Raw genomic sequence first — 17245 nt, 5'->3', positions numbered from 1 at the left:
GTTCAAAGACAGCCTGGACATCAAAGTCCATGAGACTCTTATCTTGGAAGTGGCACTGTGGCTCAAGAGGTAGAGCAATATTCTTGAGCTGAAGAGCTCAAGGACAGCACCCAGGCCCAGAGTTCAAGCCCCATGACCAACGAGAGAGAGGGAGGGAGGGAAGGAGGGGGAGAGAGGAAACACAGGTATTGCTATATATGTGCTGTGTAAACATTTGCAGTTTGCCATTATTTTCTGCAATGTGTATGATTTAATCATGATTTACATAAGTATCAAGTAAACAGAGAACCCACAAAATTAAGAAGAGCTAAAGTGTGAGTAGGGGAAGGATGCGTGAGAATGTTGGAAGGAGTAACATTGATAGAGATGCACTGTATTCATAAATTGCTTTGCTAAGTGCAACTACTTTATATAACCACTTAAAAATAATTTAAAAAATTCTTAAAGATGTCATCTATTAATTCTTAATAGGTAAAGTCTCAAGTACAATTGGCGTGACGACTGGATGCTAAAAGATTAGCATCTCTCCCAGATAAGTAATAATCCATGTTTTAACCATACTATAACCAAAGGGTTATAGTATCCCAAATACTACTATAAAGAAGTGAAGCCAAAGGAGTGCCTCAGCTATCTTGAACATGGCTGGATGTAGGGCTATGAAAATCTTAGTAATAGTGTCGACCTGAGTGACTAAAATAATTAATGGATTGCTAAATCTTAACAGCAATTAAGTCAGACCCAATACAGATGCAAAAAAGGGTAATAAAACAATTTAGAAGACCCTCATGCATATGTAACATTAAATATTTGCCATGGATCACTCCATCAAATAGATAAGATCTATGCTTCAGAGAACAGCAACTCATGGAGCATAGTAATGAATATGAGGAGAGATTAACTGAGGCACAAATTAGAACTGAGATGGCACAGCGTGTCTAAACTGGCAGGAAGCCTTTCCAGTGGCTACATACTCCAGGGGTCATAAAAGGATGAAGAAACCTAGAAACATGAATCAGAAATTCAAGTAAATAGCACACTAGTCAGGATCAAGATTATGCAAATACAAAAAGAAGTTAAGGAAGGAAAGGTGAGAGGAAAAGGAGACTGAGGGTCAAAGTAAAGCAAAGACGGAGAGAGACAAGGAAAGGGAATGGAGGAAGTGGGAGCGGGAGAGAGAATAAAAAGAGGGAGAGAGGGAGAAAATGAAAAAGAAATGGAGAAAGCATGGGAGGGAAGGGAAAAAGAAGTGAGGTCTGAAGAGAAAGGGAAAAAGAAGCCAGGGCTCTTATTTATCCTATTTATTACTCAAGACTGCAATCCTAGAAGGTGAGATCCAAGTGCAGTGATTCAAAGCCAACTCTAGCAGGAAAGTTTGTGAGATTCCCCACTTGACTAAACTACCAAAATGTTGGAAGTGGAGCTGTGGCTCAAGTGGTACAGCACCAGCCCTTGAGCAAAAGAAGCTCAGGGAAAGCATCCAGGCCCTGAGTTCAAGCCCAGGTCCAGCCCCTTGTCCCTCTCCCCAAGCCCCCCCTGCCAGCCAAAAATGAAAGAAAAAGATGTGTTGGATATGGTGGCCTAATCCCAGCCTCTTGAACTGAAGAAAATAGATCACAAGTTTTAATTCCAGTCTAGCCTGGTATAGACAAAAGCCAGACAAACTTAAAAAAAAAAATCGATTGAATAAAACCTCTTCATTAAGGTTAAACTGAGATTTCCTTCATGAAATACTATTTTTCATTATGTCTTCAACTGGAACTATTAGATAAAATGAAGGTCTAGCACTATTCAAGCTTTTCTAATTATCCCTTTAATGGCCAGAAGGAAAATAAAATTAAGACCCTCTTCCTCTGACAGATTAAATCACTTCAAACATCAAAAATTAATGCATTCAAGGGATAGATAGAATGTTTAGAGATGATTATGAGATGGAAAAAAAAGGACAGGATAAAATAATTTATTGTGGCTTGATCTATGGTCATTCTATCTATAGCACGGAAGCAATGAAAGCAAGACAATCACCAAAGTGATTGGAACTGTTAGTCACCATGGAAAGCCACCAGTGAGAATGGGTGCACGTGTATATCCATCACCACATCACCTTGCTGCCATAACGAGTTCACTTTCTTCACGACTCACTCAGACCTAGTAAACTATAACAGCACTCCTACAGCTGACCCTTGACAATCGATAGAACACTCCCAAGCGCCCTTTCGAAACAGCACAATTAGCTAGTGCAAAGCGGTAAGATGACTGGGAGAGTCGAAATTCTTTCCTTAGAAAAAGTTCCCTGCAGAAAGGGTACTAAAGGTAATATTTACCTTTAGTAAAGGCTACGAAAGGTAAAGTAGCCTTTAGTAAAGACTACTAAAGGTAATATTTACATTTTCAGTAGGTTTAAACTGTAAAACTTGGACAATGGATCTAGTTTGACTAAATTACACAGGTCATCACAGCAACTGCTACAAAGGTTGAAACAAGCATGGGAGGGCATTAAATCCATTAAACGCTCTGGGAGCATTATGTCTTTACTGACGAGCTTATAGAGAATTCTGCATCTATTCTTATAGCTACCAACAATACAAAATATTCTTTAATACATGTTTCATATTTATACTTCCTTAGCAAAATTTGCAAAGCAAAAAATTTTAAAAATGATATTTAAATCAATATGTACCTTCTCTGGGTCAGAGTATTAATGAAAACTTTCTTAAACTTTGTCCCTAGATAAATAACTCATCAGAGTGCCTCGGAAAATAAGCCACTTGAAAAACTATCAGTGGGACAGAAAACATTCCTAAAGTTTGTACACTGGACAGGACTCAGAGGAGAACTATCCAGACACATGACCTCTTATTCTAGACTCTGAAAACTACTCTTCTTTCAAAAGCACTACCATCTAGGATGTTCTATTCTGCATCTGTTAAATGGGTTAATAAAAACAAAATACACAGGAATTAGCTTAACCAAAGATGTGGAAAGACTTCTATAGTGAAAACTTTAAAAATCTAAAGAAAGGCAGCAGTGGCTCATGCCTGTAAACCTAGCTACTCAGGAGGCTGAGATCTGAGGATCATGGTTCAAGCCAGCCTGGTCAAGAAAATCCATGAGACTCTTATCTCCAATTAACTACCAGAAAACCAGAAGTGCCACTGTAGCTTAAGTGGTAGAGAGGTAGCCTTGAGAACTCAGGTACAGTGCCCAGGCCCAGAGTTCAAGCCTTATGACCAACCAAAAACAAAAAACAAAAAACAAAAAACTGATATTTTCTGTAATTGTAACCAAGAACATAGACTAGAAGAAAGATGGTCTCTCCAACAGATCATGCTGGCAAAACTGAAGGTCCATATGCAGAAAACTGAAACTAGATCCTTCATATCACCTTGTACCAGCATCAATTCAAAATGGATTAAGACAGAAAGCCATGAAACTATTACAGGAAGGGGTAGGGAAATCATTAGGGCTTCTGGACACAGGTAGAAAACCAGTGAAGACCTAGAAGGATAACAAATCAAAAAAAGACTCGATCAATGGGACTGCATCAAACTTAAGTTTCTGCACAGCCAAGGACATAACTAGTAAGCCAAAAAAGAATGGGATATTTGTACATCAGCCAAGAGCCTAATATCCAGAATATACTTAGAGCTCAAAAAATTAAACCCTCAAAAATAAATTATTATACATGTTATACTCCAGTGTACTCAATAAAATATATGTCTACATTATATATTATATTATATATATTATATATACACACGTTCATAAAAATAACATAAATATACATGAGTCTACATTTATATAAAAAAGGATGTGATGGACAGGTATATACATTAAAGAGACAATGAACTAGAGACAAATCTAGTTAGCAAGATTCCAAATAACTGTGTGTGTACTTTACAATGAAAACAGATAGCATATTAATAAATCCCCTCCTTCTTAAGTGTGTGGTACACAGTGACTTCCAAGGACTCCAGGAAGGAAGGGAGGGAGGGAGGGGAATAATCTTAGCCTTACTGCAGGTGACTAAAGCATTTTGATATTAGGTACATTTCACTTAGTATCATGAGCATGACATTTTACCTCTCTGGTTTCCCTCTCAAAACCCAGAATCCTAATTATTAAGAAGGATCAGACACATTTCAACTGAAAGATTCTACAAAATATCTGATCTGTATTCCATGTACTGTCAAGGTCAACTGACACAGAAAGTCCCACAAACGGTCCCAGCCAAGAACAGTCATAGAGATGTAACCCAAAGACAGTGTATGGTATGTTGAATGAAATTCCAGAACAGAAAAAGTGAATTTGGGCAAACTATAGCTAAAGGATGATGTCTCAATGGTGGTTCTCTAATTGCCACAAATTATATTGTCCTAATGAAAGATGTTAGAAACAAGGACAGCTCTGTGTAGGGTGGTTGAAGGAAGTCGTATTTCTAAACTGCCTGCTTCAGTTGTATGTAAGCATAAATTATCAAAGATTATACCTCCTATAATATTCTTTTAAAAGTAAGCAATATGCTTTTCCATTAGTTTTAGAAAAGAATTAACATATTCCAGTTTGGGATACTATAAGGGATTTATTTTTTTATTTGAAAAAAATAAAACAAGTGCCAGGGACCAATAATTCACATCTGTTATCCTAGCTACTCAAGAGGCTGAGATCTGAGAAGCACAGTTTGAAGGCAATTTGAGCAGGAAAGTCTGTGAGACTCTTATTTATAGTTAACCATCAAAATGCCAGAAACAGTGCTGTGGATAAAGTAGGACAGCCCCAAGATGGACAAAAATCCTACAGGACAGAGCCCACACTCTGAATTCAGGTCCTAGTACCGGAAGGAAGGAAGGAAGGAAGGAAGGAAGGAAGGAAGGGAGGGAGGGAGGGAGGGAGGGAGGGAGGGAGGGAGGGAGGGGGGAAGGGAAGGGAAAGGGAAAAGGGAAAAGGGAAGGAAAGGAAAGGAAAGGGAAAGGGAAAGGGAAAGGGAAAGGGAAAGGGAAAGGGAAAGGAAAGGGAAAGGAAAGGAAAGGAAAGGAAAGGAAAGGAAAGGAAAGGAAAGGAAAGGAAAGGAAAGGAAAGGAAAGGAAAGGAAAGGAAAGGAAAGGAAAGGAAAAAAAGGAAAGGAAAGGAAAGGAAAGGAAAGGAAAGGAAAGGAAAGGAAAGGAAAGGAAAGGAAAGGAAAGGAAAGGAAAGGAAAGGAAAGGAAAGGAAAGGAGAGGAAAGGAGAGGAAAGGAGAGGAAAGGAGAGGAAAGGAAAGGAGAGGAAAGGAAAGGAGAGGAAAGGAAAGGGGGGAGGGAAAGGAGAATAACTTCTGTCATTGAATGTGCCCTTAGAAAAGATCATGGAAGAAGTTTTAAGAGATTATAGGTAACACTACTGACTCCTCTCTCAAATATAGTTAATAAGATTGATCAGATAATAGTATAACCACTCTAATAGCAATGCGTAATTATCACTACAGAAATGGCCTCTATGTACATCATTTGATTACATTTTTTGCTTTATTTTTTATTAAAGAATTTATTAACATTGATTTTTACATATTTCAAATGACATATTTAACAAACAAGTATTCAAAAATGATTACATTTTTTATCCAGAGATAGTTTTACTTCATCTTACTAACATTTTCTATAAAGGCAAGGAAGATTTTTATACTTTCCTCTATATCCCTGGATGTATTAATTCTACATGTTATCTGTTTGTGGTCATTCATTCTCATAAATTATCCATTCTAATGTTCTATAATCCCTGTGGACATATTACTGCAAAACAGAAACATTAATAAGAAAAATGAACACGTATTTTTGGGTTGAAAAATCACAGCAGTACAAAATCTAACTGTGTATACTGCAACTAGACATTTATCTTTCTCAAACAATTCTTCTCCATGCCACAGAAATGCCTTTAGTCCATATGTAACATGTTCCTTCTCTCCATACCAGCTACAGTCCAATGACAAGCCTATCTGACCATTCCTCTAAGTCAACTTGATAGGATGAGGAAACGGATGACCAGGTCAACTAAGTGAACTGAAAAGTGCCCACTCTTTCAGAGTATCAAATATCTCTGAGATTACAGCCAGCAGCTCCACTGCTGCCACATTCCAGTAGCCTGAAAATGAAAACAAAAGGAGACACCAAAGCTATAAATTGAAGAGCGAAATGGACTATTAAGGATACTCCTAACATTTCTCCATGCAGCTTGTACTTAAATCAGCACCTCCTCCTCCTCCAGCTTCTCCTCTGTTTAATGAAGCAGTAAAACATCAGTCCATTTTGGATTCATTAAATCTGAAGTTACCATCTTGACTACAGTTATCTGTATTGGCAAACTTAGAGGCATAGTGGCTTAGGCACGACTTTCCAAGGCAGAATGCCAAGTCAAGGACTGGCATAGGAACTGGTGCTCCCTTGTCTTAAGGGAATCACATATATGTCAACTCATGACTCTATTATTGCGAGACACAGACACCATTCTCAATGGTCTCATGTGGCGGCTTGACCTCCAACTGTGGCATCCACTTTCTTTATGACAAAAGTAAAAGGAAGATGACGAATAGGAATAATGGAGATGTATCAAGTGAGTCTGTGAAGTGTGTTCTATGTATTTATATACTACTGCCTAGAACTTTCCTGGCCACATCTAGAAGGGAGGAAATGTAAGCTTGATTAGGAAGCACACATACATACAAATAAAAATCCTATGATAGTGAAGGAAAGGGCAAGACAGTTAAGGACTATCACTGGGTCACAGACAGGGCTCTCTAAGCACTCTACCACTATGCCAAACTCTTGATTAAAACCAAGATGACAAACCAGAAGGCTGTACAGAACAGGAATTCTTCCAATGCCTGCCCTCTCCTACACCCCACTCTCCAAAGTGAGAACCATAAGGCATTCAATCTTGGTAGAATTTAATGTTTGGGGAATCTCCTATAGCAATGGCACATACTTAAAAGCCAGCAGTAGTAATACCTGATTTAACATTTTAAACTTGGCAAGTAAGAGTTTTATCATGTGCTCTAAAGTTACTCACATGAGAATATGGCCTTCTTCTTTTTTCCTTTTTTTTTTTTTTTTGGTCAGGGTAATGTATAGAGGTGTTACAATTACATTTGCCAGATAATAGGTACAATACTTCTCACACATTGATACCCCTTCTCGTTTTTGCCCCCATTTGAAGATATGGCCTTTTAAGAAGGAATTAAGATCAAAAACAGAAAGTATCAAAATGGTGGTGGGGGGGGACAATGAAGAAGTTCAACAGAAAAACCTAGCAAAACACAGATAAATAATTGACAGAAAGGCAAACTCAAATAGTCAACAGGAATAGAACTTCTGTGTAGAAAGGCACAGACTGAGTGTAAACATTGACTTTCCCCTCTCCCAATTCAAATACAATGAGAAGAGGTAGACTTTTTTAGGCATAGAATGTGGGATGAGACAGTAAAATAAAATTATTTTTGGAGATGAAAAGAAACACATACACACACACACACACACACACACACTGATTTAGTGGATCCTAGAAAGCTAAATGAAACTAAGCTGACTATGGTAACAGATCTGAAGAATAAACTACTTGTTTCAACAAAATCTTGCAGACACTAGGAAACAGTCAGCTCCAGAGGACTCTAAAAATGGAGGAGACTAACCAGCCCCTGGTGGCTCACACCTGTGATCGTAGCTACTCGGTGGGCTGAGATCTGAGGGTCATGGTTCAAAGCCATCCCAGGCACTGAAGTCCTTAAGACTCTTACTTCCAATTACCACCAGAAACAGGCAAGTGGTGCTATGGCTCAAGTGGTGGGTGCTAGCCTTGAGCTAGATCTCAGGGATAATGCCCAGGACCAGAGTTCAAACCGGATGACCAACAAAATAAAAAGAGGACACTGGCTAGCATTCCAAGAATAGCAGATGTATCAATAACTCACCAATAAACATTACTAGATGATGGCTCTGTTCAACCACAGGAGAGCAGCAGCTTAGTTCTTAGGTGGAATAAAACTCAGAATCCCAAAGAGACCATAGTCATCAGACTGGACAGAAATCAGACAAAAAGCAGGGAAAAATGAAGAGAAATGGGGCCGGGAGTTTGGCCTAGTGGTAGAATGCTTGTCTAGCATCCACAAAGACCTAGGTTCAATTCCTCAGTACCACATATACATAGAAAAAGCCAAAAATGGTGGCTCAAGTGGTAGATCTCTGGCCTTGAGAAAGCCTAAGAACAGTGCTCAGGCTCTGAGTTCAAGGCCAAGAACTGGCAAAAAAAAAAAAAATGAAGAGAAATGGGGGCTACCACCCAGTGCTTCTCATTTTTGCTCTAAATTACTGGCAACCCAATCTGCAGCTACAAGTAGGAGTCTGGAAGGGTTTCTATGAAAGATCTAACTAACTAAGCATAGACCCTAAACCTAAACACTCATTGCTTTAATAAGTAGCTGCTGTCAGGGGACTGTTGATGAGCCCACAAACTGAATTTCCAGAAGTTGCTTGGTATCTACACCAAAAATTACAGGTATCTTTAATGAAATAGTCAAATAAAAAGAAAATGTCATCAAGAAAAGGATTATTCTCAAAACAAAGTAGTCCTCAAAACTAAAAACAATGAAAAACAAAGTGAAACAAGAAGTAAAGGATAGAAGGTAATGATAACATATTCTTTCAGAAAGTAAAGCTAAAGGCAAAACTTAGGAACATAAGAATGAACTTATAAATAAAACTTAAATTGAATACCTGAATAAAATTCAATCATAAAATTGCAATCCAAGACACACAACATCTGCACATGAAAGTGAAAGGTGGGATTAAGCACCTGTGGTTCACTCTTTTACTCCTATCTACTGAGGAAGGAGGCTAAGACCTGAGGATCTCAGTGCAAAGCCAGCCAGGCAGAGTCCCCTTGAGATTCTCATCTCCAGTTTACCACCAGAAAATCAGCCGTGGTTCTGTGACTCAAAATAATAAAAGAGCTGACTCGAGCAAAAAACATTGAGGGACACTGCCCAGGCCTTGAGTTCAAGCACTATAACCAACAAAGAAAAAAGAAAGAGAGATTGGAGAAGGGAGGAGTATAAGAAAGGAGAAAGTGGGGGTGGAAGGCAGGTAGGCAGGCAGGCAAACAAACAACATGAACGCATTTCACTGAGAAATTCAGAGGACTTAGAACAAAAAGATATTTCCTATGGTTTCTGAGAGGAAAAAAAATGGGGCGGGGATGTTAACAAAAGCATTAATAATCGTAATGGCATTCCAATGGAAACAGAAAGGAGGAATGCTTCAAAATCCCAAAGGACAATTATTTCCAGTTCTGAATTACTGATCCAGCTATGTTATCAGCCAAGTGTAAGGATATTTTTATACATGTGAGATTCCAAAACATTCATCTGTCATACAACCTTCCCCCTCAGGAGGAAGGACGGGCCTAGGAAAGAAGTAAGGAAGAATTAAACCACGAGATAAAGAGACAGGACAGAGCCTGGTACCAGTGGCTCAGGCCTCTAATCCTAGATACTCAGGAAGCTGAGGTCTGAGGATCAAGGTTCAGCAAGCCATCCTGAGCAAGAAAATTCATGAGACACTTACTTTCAATTAACCACAAACACACACACACACACACACACACACACACACACACACACACACACACACACACTGAAAGTTGAGCTATAGCTCAATTGGTAGAGTGCTAGCCTTGAGCACAAAAACTCAGGGACAGTGTCCAAGCTGGGGGAAGAGAGGGGGCGTGGAACAAGGACAGAGACAGACGACAGACCCCAGGATGAAAGTTGAACATTGCAGAGCTGACCTCATGACTCCAAAAAGATGGAACATGTCCCATGTCTGTAAGCACTCAGTCCAAAGCAGTGATTAAGAACACTGAGAATGGAGAAGCTCGATGACGCTCATCTAGGCAAACATTTGGTTTCTGTGGGTAGGATCCCAAAAGCAAATATAGACAAAAGAGATTACATCAAACTCAAAGGCTTCCACAGAATGAAAACCATCAGCAGTGACAGGCCAACCTATGGAATGGGAAAACGTATTTGTAACATACACACTTTCTATGGGGTTAACATCTCAAATTGTATTCACGGGAACTTCCCGTTCCTGAATGTGTACTATGTAATGAAGAAGGAAAATACAATCAGTGAACAGATGTGAGAAGAGCAGCACAGATATAAAATACAGTGCTCCATGAAAACGCTAAGAAAAAGAAATATCTTACTATACCAAACCATTTAAGAACATATAAGCCAAGTGCCAGTGTCTAACACCTATCATCTAGCTACTCAGGAGGCTAAGATGTGAAGTTCTTAATTCAAGGCTAGCCTGGCAGGGAATTCTGTAAGAGTTAACAATCACAAAGCAAAAGTGGCACTATGACTCAAGTAGTAGAATATCAGACTTCAATGAAAAAGCTCAGGGACACCTGTCAGGTCTTCAGTTCAGGCCAAATGCCACAAATACCAGTACCAAAACTGTAAGAAACTGCACAGCCAGGAACTTATTCTTAAATAACAAAGACTGCCTGGATGGTTATTGAGGAGCAAGACTTGAAAGCAGGAGGAAAAGAAGATGTGAGTAATAAAGATACAAAAACTAAAATGAATGTGAAGCCAAAGAAGCGGAAGGATTGAAGGACCTCAACTACAAAGGACAGGTGACAGATCAAGAATGGCAAATTTGGACTGAGTATAAGAAAATAAGTGGGAGCCAGGCTTGGTGGCTCATGCTTCTAACACTAGCTACTCAGGAGGCTGAGATCTGAGGGTCATGGTTCAAAGCCAACCCCTGGACGCCAACCCCAGCACTAAAAAACAAGAGACTCTTATCTCCAATTAACCACTAGAAAACAAGAAGTGGGACTGTGGCTCAAGGGATAGGGTGGCAAAGGACATAGCTAGTAAATTAATTAGGAAGCCTACAGAGTGGGAGATCTTCACCAACCAAACAGCGGACAAAGGCCTCATATCTAAAATATGAGCTGAAGAGCTCAGGGACAATGCCCAAGCCCAGTGTTCAAGCCCCAAAACCGACAAAAGAAAAAGAAAAGAATGAATCAATGAAAAAGGATTTTAAATCAGAAAAGAAGAAATCAATATCCTGACCAAATTTGCACGGTTTGTGACTGGAGTATTTTACCTTTCATCCCTGGTATGTTTACATATGTGCATGTGTCACACGCGTAACTTTACAGACATATCCTGTTTCTCTACAATCAAAACCGAACCTAAATTTTAAATTGTGGCATACCCTACAAGTCTCTCTTGAATAATGGCCCCAGATGAAAAATTTTCTCATTTGTCTATTAGATAATTCTAAAATGTGTAGTTCTGAATGAACTGTTAGAATCTTCTGTCTTTTCTCTCTTCTGTTTTGGTTCCCTACAGCCATGTGATTTGTCTCATTCTTGGGAAGATAATTCATACTGAAAATAAATATAAAGACACTACACAGAAAGGGAAAAAACAAGTCCACTAATCAAAGCTAAGAATCAAATTAATAGCCAGGGAAGTAATTTATCTACCCCAGCCAACATCACTTCGCCCAGGATATGTGACTCAATCTTAGAATTCTTCCCCTCCAGCCTGTTTCCACTGCAGTCTCCTACGGCTTTAAAGTTAGCACACAGAGCAGAAACACTTGCACAAGGCAACCATGAGCAAAGAATTAAATGTCACTGCCTCTAGACAAGGTTGTCCCCTCCCAGTGTCTGCCCCTCCTCTTCCTCTGCTAAGAGAAAAAGTTCAAGGACAACTAACTGGTGCTCTCTCCCCTGCCAAGAATTTGCTCCTTTCTGCTTCATAAATTTCCAATATACCCGACCCCCTGGCTGAAAGCCTTTCCTCATCATCTCTGTCAATCACTCATCTTGCTTGCCCTCAGAGAGACTTTTCTGGCTATCTCCTGTTCTACAGGTGCCACCACCCAGTGAGAATTCATTAAGAATACGAGCACGTATTCACTTACACCTACCCAGGAGGAAGAAAACACGACCATGCTGATTTTAGTTACCATTACCTGTATGTTGATAATGATCATCTTCAGATATTTTCTAGGAAACTGGAATACCTAAAATGACTAAGTATAACTAAGGTCAGGATAAATTATGCTTGTATTATATTTAATGTGGTGGTATATATGCTAGTGAATACAATATTTACAGAAAAAAATTCACTTGCCATTTATAAAAAAGTAGAGTATATTTGAAACATTCTCTATACTCAAAACATTGCCTTATAATAGATCTATATCTCAATTTTCTATTTATTTTAGGATGGGAAGGAAGGATGGAAAGAAAGACCATCTAGAGGATTTTTCTTTCTACTCCTACCACTATTAACATTATACACATTATAATATACAAGTATCCTCCTGTCCTATGTCTTTTCCATGCTCTCAACACAATGACCTTGGGTGGACCTCATTATTTCACAGATGAGGAAACTAAAAAGAGATATCACATATTAATGAAGCAAGCAATTCAAACCGTCAAGCACTGGAGCTATTAGCCATTCAACATAAAGCCCTGCCCTGGCTTCCCTCACAGTCCCAAAGATACAGTAAAAGATAGACACCACAAACACAGGATATTGGACTTAGCACAAGCAGACGTGTGTGCATGTGCGTGTGTGTGTATGCATGTGCACACATGAGCCAGTAAAGGCTTAAAGTCTAGACATCAAGTGTTCAACTGGCTCTTCTGCTCATCAGCTGGCACTTTACCACTTAATCCAAATTTCCACTTCCAGCTTTTTGCTAGTTAATTGAAGATAAGTCTTACAGATTTTTTTTTTTGTCCATTTGGTTTTGAACTGTGATCCTCACTCAGAGCTCAGCTCCTCAGTAGCCAGGATTACAGTATAAGCCATATAAGCCACCAGTGCTTAGCAGGGCTTTTTTTTTTTTTTTTTGCGAGGGGGGAGGTGGTTCATAGGGCTTGAACTCTGGGCCTGCGTGCTGTCCCTGAGCTCTTCCACTTAAGGCTACTGCCCTACCCCTTGAGCCACAGCCCCACTTCCCCTTTTCTCGTGATTAACTGGAAATAAGAGTTTCATGTTGTTTAGTGCTGGGGCTGGTTTTGAAATGCGATTCTCAGATCTCAGCCTCCTGAGTAGCTAGTGTTACAGACATGAACCACTGTGCCTGGCTCCAAAACTTTATCTTTTTTTGTTTGTTTGTTTTTGCCAGTCCTGGGGCTTGAACTCAGGGCCCTGAGCACTGCCCTTGGGCTTTCTCAAGGCTAGAGCTCTACCACTTGAGCCAACGCACCATTTCCGGCTTTTTCTATGTATGTGGTACCAAGGAATTGAACCCAGGTCTTCATGCATGCCAGCAAGCACTTTACCACTAGACCAAACTCCTGGGCCCACATGCAGGTATTTTTAACATGCTTTGGGAGTATGGTGGGCTTAAGATAAGGAGTGAGAGGGCTGAGAGAAGGAAGGGAGAGAGCAAGGAAGGGAGAGAGACAGAGCGACAGAGAAAGAGGAGCCCATACTATCATTCACAAAAACACCCAAGGATCATACTGGGTACATACCAGCCCATCGATTATACCACTTACATGTAATCCATCTGCTAGGGGATTTGTTCCCATATGTTTGTTGGTAATTTTCTACGGCCTGTCTTTTATTGCTTGCTTGTCATCCTCCTTATAGTAAAGATTAATAACACTGCATATGGTGTGTGATGAATAAGAAATTCAACTACCATAGCACTAGGTATAAAATTATGCACTATATCCCCTTTGAGTGTGTAAGAATTCAATTTAACATGAAGAGCCCTATACACAGAAGGGAGAAGTGAAAGTTAATCTAAGTATTTGCTACGGGCTGGTTTAAAAACAGCTTCAGAAAAATGTCATGTGAAAATGAAAATTGTGTTAACACCCATATCAAGAAACTAAAATGCTATAATTTCAAAGTTGCAGTAAACTCCAACTCACCTAAGCCTACGTCACCCATACAACTGAGTTTATCATAATTGGTTTTGGCCTCCATTCTACGTGTAAAAGTGAAATGGGGGGGGGGGGGCAACATTTAGAATCCACATCTGCCTTCTTTGGGAGGGAGGAGAGTGAAATTCATCTCAGTGGTAAAATAAATCTGTGTGTTTCCTCCTTCCTTGTGGGTGGGGTCTGGAGGCAGAGAGGGAGAAGGAGGAAAAGTACAGGGATCAAGACAAAGAGGCCGGAGTTGGTTTTGAACAAGAGGCCATAAGAAGTCAGACAAAACAAGAGCTAACAGGAATTTTTCTGAAGTGGGGTAGGACTGCTGACCATGATGACCTGCTAGGTACAAGTCTTCACTGGCTTCTGATGAGGCCTAAGAAAAAAAAAGGCCCAATATTTAACTTAAGCCTGTTTATGTTTCTGAATTTTTGAACTTTCCAGTCTCCTTTATCATCATAAAGGTTACCCAACTTGATCTTTGGGGATGACAAAAACAGCAAGGGAAAGGGGTTACATTCATGTGTGGGCAGGTACCAAGTACACCAGAGACAGGTCAAGATCCTGAGATAGAGGCGGGTCGGGGCTTAGCCGCCTGCCAGATCACATGCAGGCCTAGGCCACTGCACTCCCACTCTTGGAGAAGTCATTACAAGGGAATGTGCAGTACCCTGGGAGCCAAGTGTAAGAGGAACAAGACACATGGCCTCCGTGTACCTTTTAAAGCTAGAGCTCCCATTCTAAGATGACATAAAACAATGTGAAGACCCATTTCTAACACTGAAACACTTTTCCTGACCCTAGTCCATTAAACACACAAAAAGGCAAGTTGAACTGGGTGCTATCGGCTCCCGCCTGTAATCCTAACTACTCAGGACGCTGAAGATGGTGGTTTGAAGCCAGTTGGGGCAGAACAGTCCCTGTGAGACTCTTATCTCCAATTAACTAATCAAAGCCTGGAAGTGGAGCTGTGGCTCAAAGTACAAAACACTAGCCTTGAGCAAAGATCAGCAGCCAGGCTCAGCAGCCCAAGGACCAACACGCCCCCCCCCCCCAAAGGAAAAAAAAAAAAGGCAAGTTCAATTCATTGATCAGAGATTTCCAGTGGCACAAATTGATTATTACACAATTAATACAATTCCAAAAGTATTCATAATCTGCTTAGAAAATTGAGTGCCAAAATTCAAAAATGATGAGAGATAAATATTGGTTTCTGAAAAGCTGTTTTTCTATGCCCACAGGGAGCTGGGAAAATTCAACTAGGGCATGGTGACATTCTGGGTGAAAAGACAGAAGGGAAGACTCAGGATACACACTGGTAGAAAGAATCAAATGGAGACATAATGACTCACAGGAGAGAAAATTCAAACTTGCAAGTCAGCCCAATCCCTTTCGCCCATATCATCCTCCATGTTTTTCTCTGTATTTCAGTTTTCCCCATCTGTAACATGGATGTGATTTTTACCTTTCAAATTACTCATGTATGCTATAGCCCTAGGTACTCAGAAGGCTGAGGTTTGAGGCTCTTGGTTGAAAGCCAGCCCAGGAAAGACAAATCAAGAAACTCCAACTAATAAGCAAAAAGCGAGAAGAAGAGGTATGTGTCAAATGGTAGAGCTCTGACCTTGATCAAAAAAAGTCAGACAAAAGTGCAAAGAAGGTCTAGAGTTCAAGCTCCAGTACCAATATCAAAACCAACAAGCAAAAAATAAATAAATAGCCAAAATAACACATGTAAAACTAGATACTGATTCACAGCAGAGTATAAGAAGTTAAAAAAGGAATAAATTTTTACATTTACTGACTGTGAATGACAAGTGCTCCTAAGAGAATGTGATGTTTTTTCCAATATTTTACTTGCTTTTAATGCTTTTATGCAAGTTCTGATACTGTTTTTGTAAAAATGAGGAGACTGTGACCCTAATATGTTGAGTAACACAGAAATGAAGAAGGAGTTGGGTTTCAAACCAAGGTGGAATTTGGACCCTGATTTTTAATCACCACAACCATTATCATTCTGATTCTTGCATTCTTCCTAAATGTATCTTCTAAGTTTGAGGGAGGAAGAGAGGCAAAGAAAATGGGTTCAGGGAAGCTTTAATATACCTAGATTATAATGTTTCCCGACTTTACCGCATCACGATAAGCCTGTTACTGAAAATTTTTAAGTAATGTCAATCTAAATTCCATGGTACATCCTAGGATGTAGACTTGAAGAAAGGACACCTTGGGGAATGAGGGGGTCTCAGTGTCTTCGTTTGTAATTACAAATACTCCAAATAACACTGCCAAAATAACCCAACAAAAAATCACTCTGATACTCCTGGTTCAGTTTCCCAGTAACCCTGAAGCTATTCTGATGTTTTTTCTTCTGGAACATGGCAGCACCCTCTCTCTTGAGTTGAAGCCTTCTGGAATAGTCTGAAGGAAGCACCCTCCTGAATTAAAGGTACTGTTATCGTAGATACGGAAGCACTATATCTCAATTTTACATGGTAGCTTTGTGTAATTTTTAGCCAGTTCTGAATAAGAACATAAAAGCTGCCCCCTTTTAACTGTGAATTTTAAGAACAAAAGACTATAAAAACCTTTAGTGATAAGCAGCTATGTTAGAAGAAAACAATTTTATTTTACTTGCACGTAAGCTTGCTATTCAGAATGAAAGTACCAGCAGCATCTTCCTCAGTCGTCTCAGACTGTGGTTAGCCTAGTTCTAATAAACAAGGCAGCTTCCTGTCTCTGACTTGTCATTGCTAAATCAGGGTTGAATCCCAGCAGCCTTCACAGGCTGGAGCCAAGTGTGCTCTGGCTACAGTAGTGTCTGCTTGGCTTTCTTCATACCCTAAGAAGTTTCTTCTCATGGGAGAATACTTCTAGAATAAACTCCCATAAGAAAGCTAAAAAAGAGTTCAGTTCTTACACTCAAATCTCCATAGCTCATTATCTCTAAATTTACCTCTGCTGGTTGATGTATCTGGACTTTTTCAGCATCTCAAAAGGAATGAAGCTGGGTGTACATTTCACCAATGGTTAAAACAGCATCCGGTAGATGAATCTATAATGAATCAAATATTTATTTATGCTTTTCTTCAGGATTGTTGGTGACAGAACTCGAGGCACACTTTGGTCAGAAAATTAAGCATGCAGGCATATTACACAACCATTTTTTAAAAGTGGTACCTCATTTTCATTTGCCTATATTTCCCCCACTTTGTGGTTCTCATGAAGTAATTTGTCACCCAGTAAAGCATTCTATTGGTTTCCAATATGCTGATAAATTACATACGATCT

At 39.7% G+C, this 17245-nt stretch overlaps 1 protein-coding gene across 5 annotated transcripts in view; it reads right to left on the bottom strand.

The window, feature by feature from the left end:
- Positions 1–17245, bottom strand: part of Klf12 (KLF transcription factor 12) — a 355357-nt gene that overhangs the window by 275760 nt on the left and 62352 nt on the right. For 2 of the 5 annotated variants that reach the window (XM_090342039.1, XM_090342037.1), the window contains exon 1: positions 16911–16976. The exons of the other annotated variants lie outside the window; for them this stretch is intronic. The gene's annotated coding sequence lies outside the window, so the exon portion shown is untranslated. Of the gene's footprint in view, positions 1–16910; positions 16977–17245 lie in introns of those variants that run through there. 5 annotated transcript variants of the gene reach the window in all.

The sequence above is a fragment of the Megascapheus bottae genome, chromosome 11 (genome assembly GCF_031878675.1).
Source record: "Megascapheus bottae isolate mThoBot1 chromosome 11, mThoBot2.hap1, whole genome shotgun sequence".
NCBI lineage: Eukaryota > Metazoa > Chordata > Mammalia > Rodentia > Geomyidae > Megascapheus > Megascapheus bottae.
The sequence above is the reverse complement of the archived record's forward strand: the minus strand, read 5'-3'. Positions and strand labels throughout refer to the sequence as shown.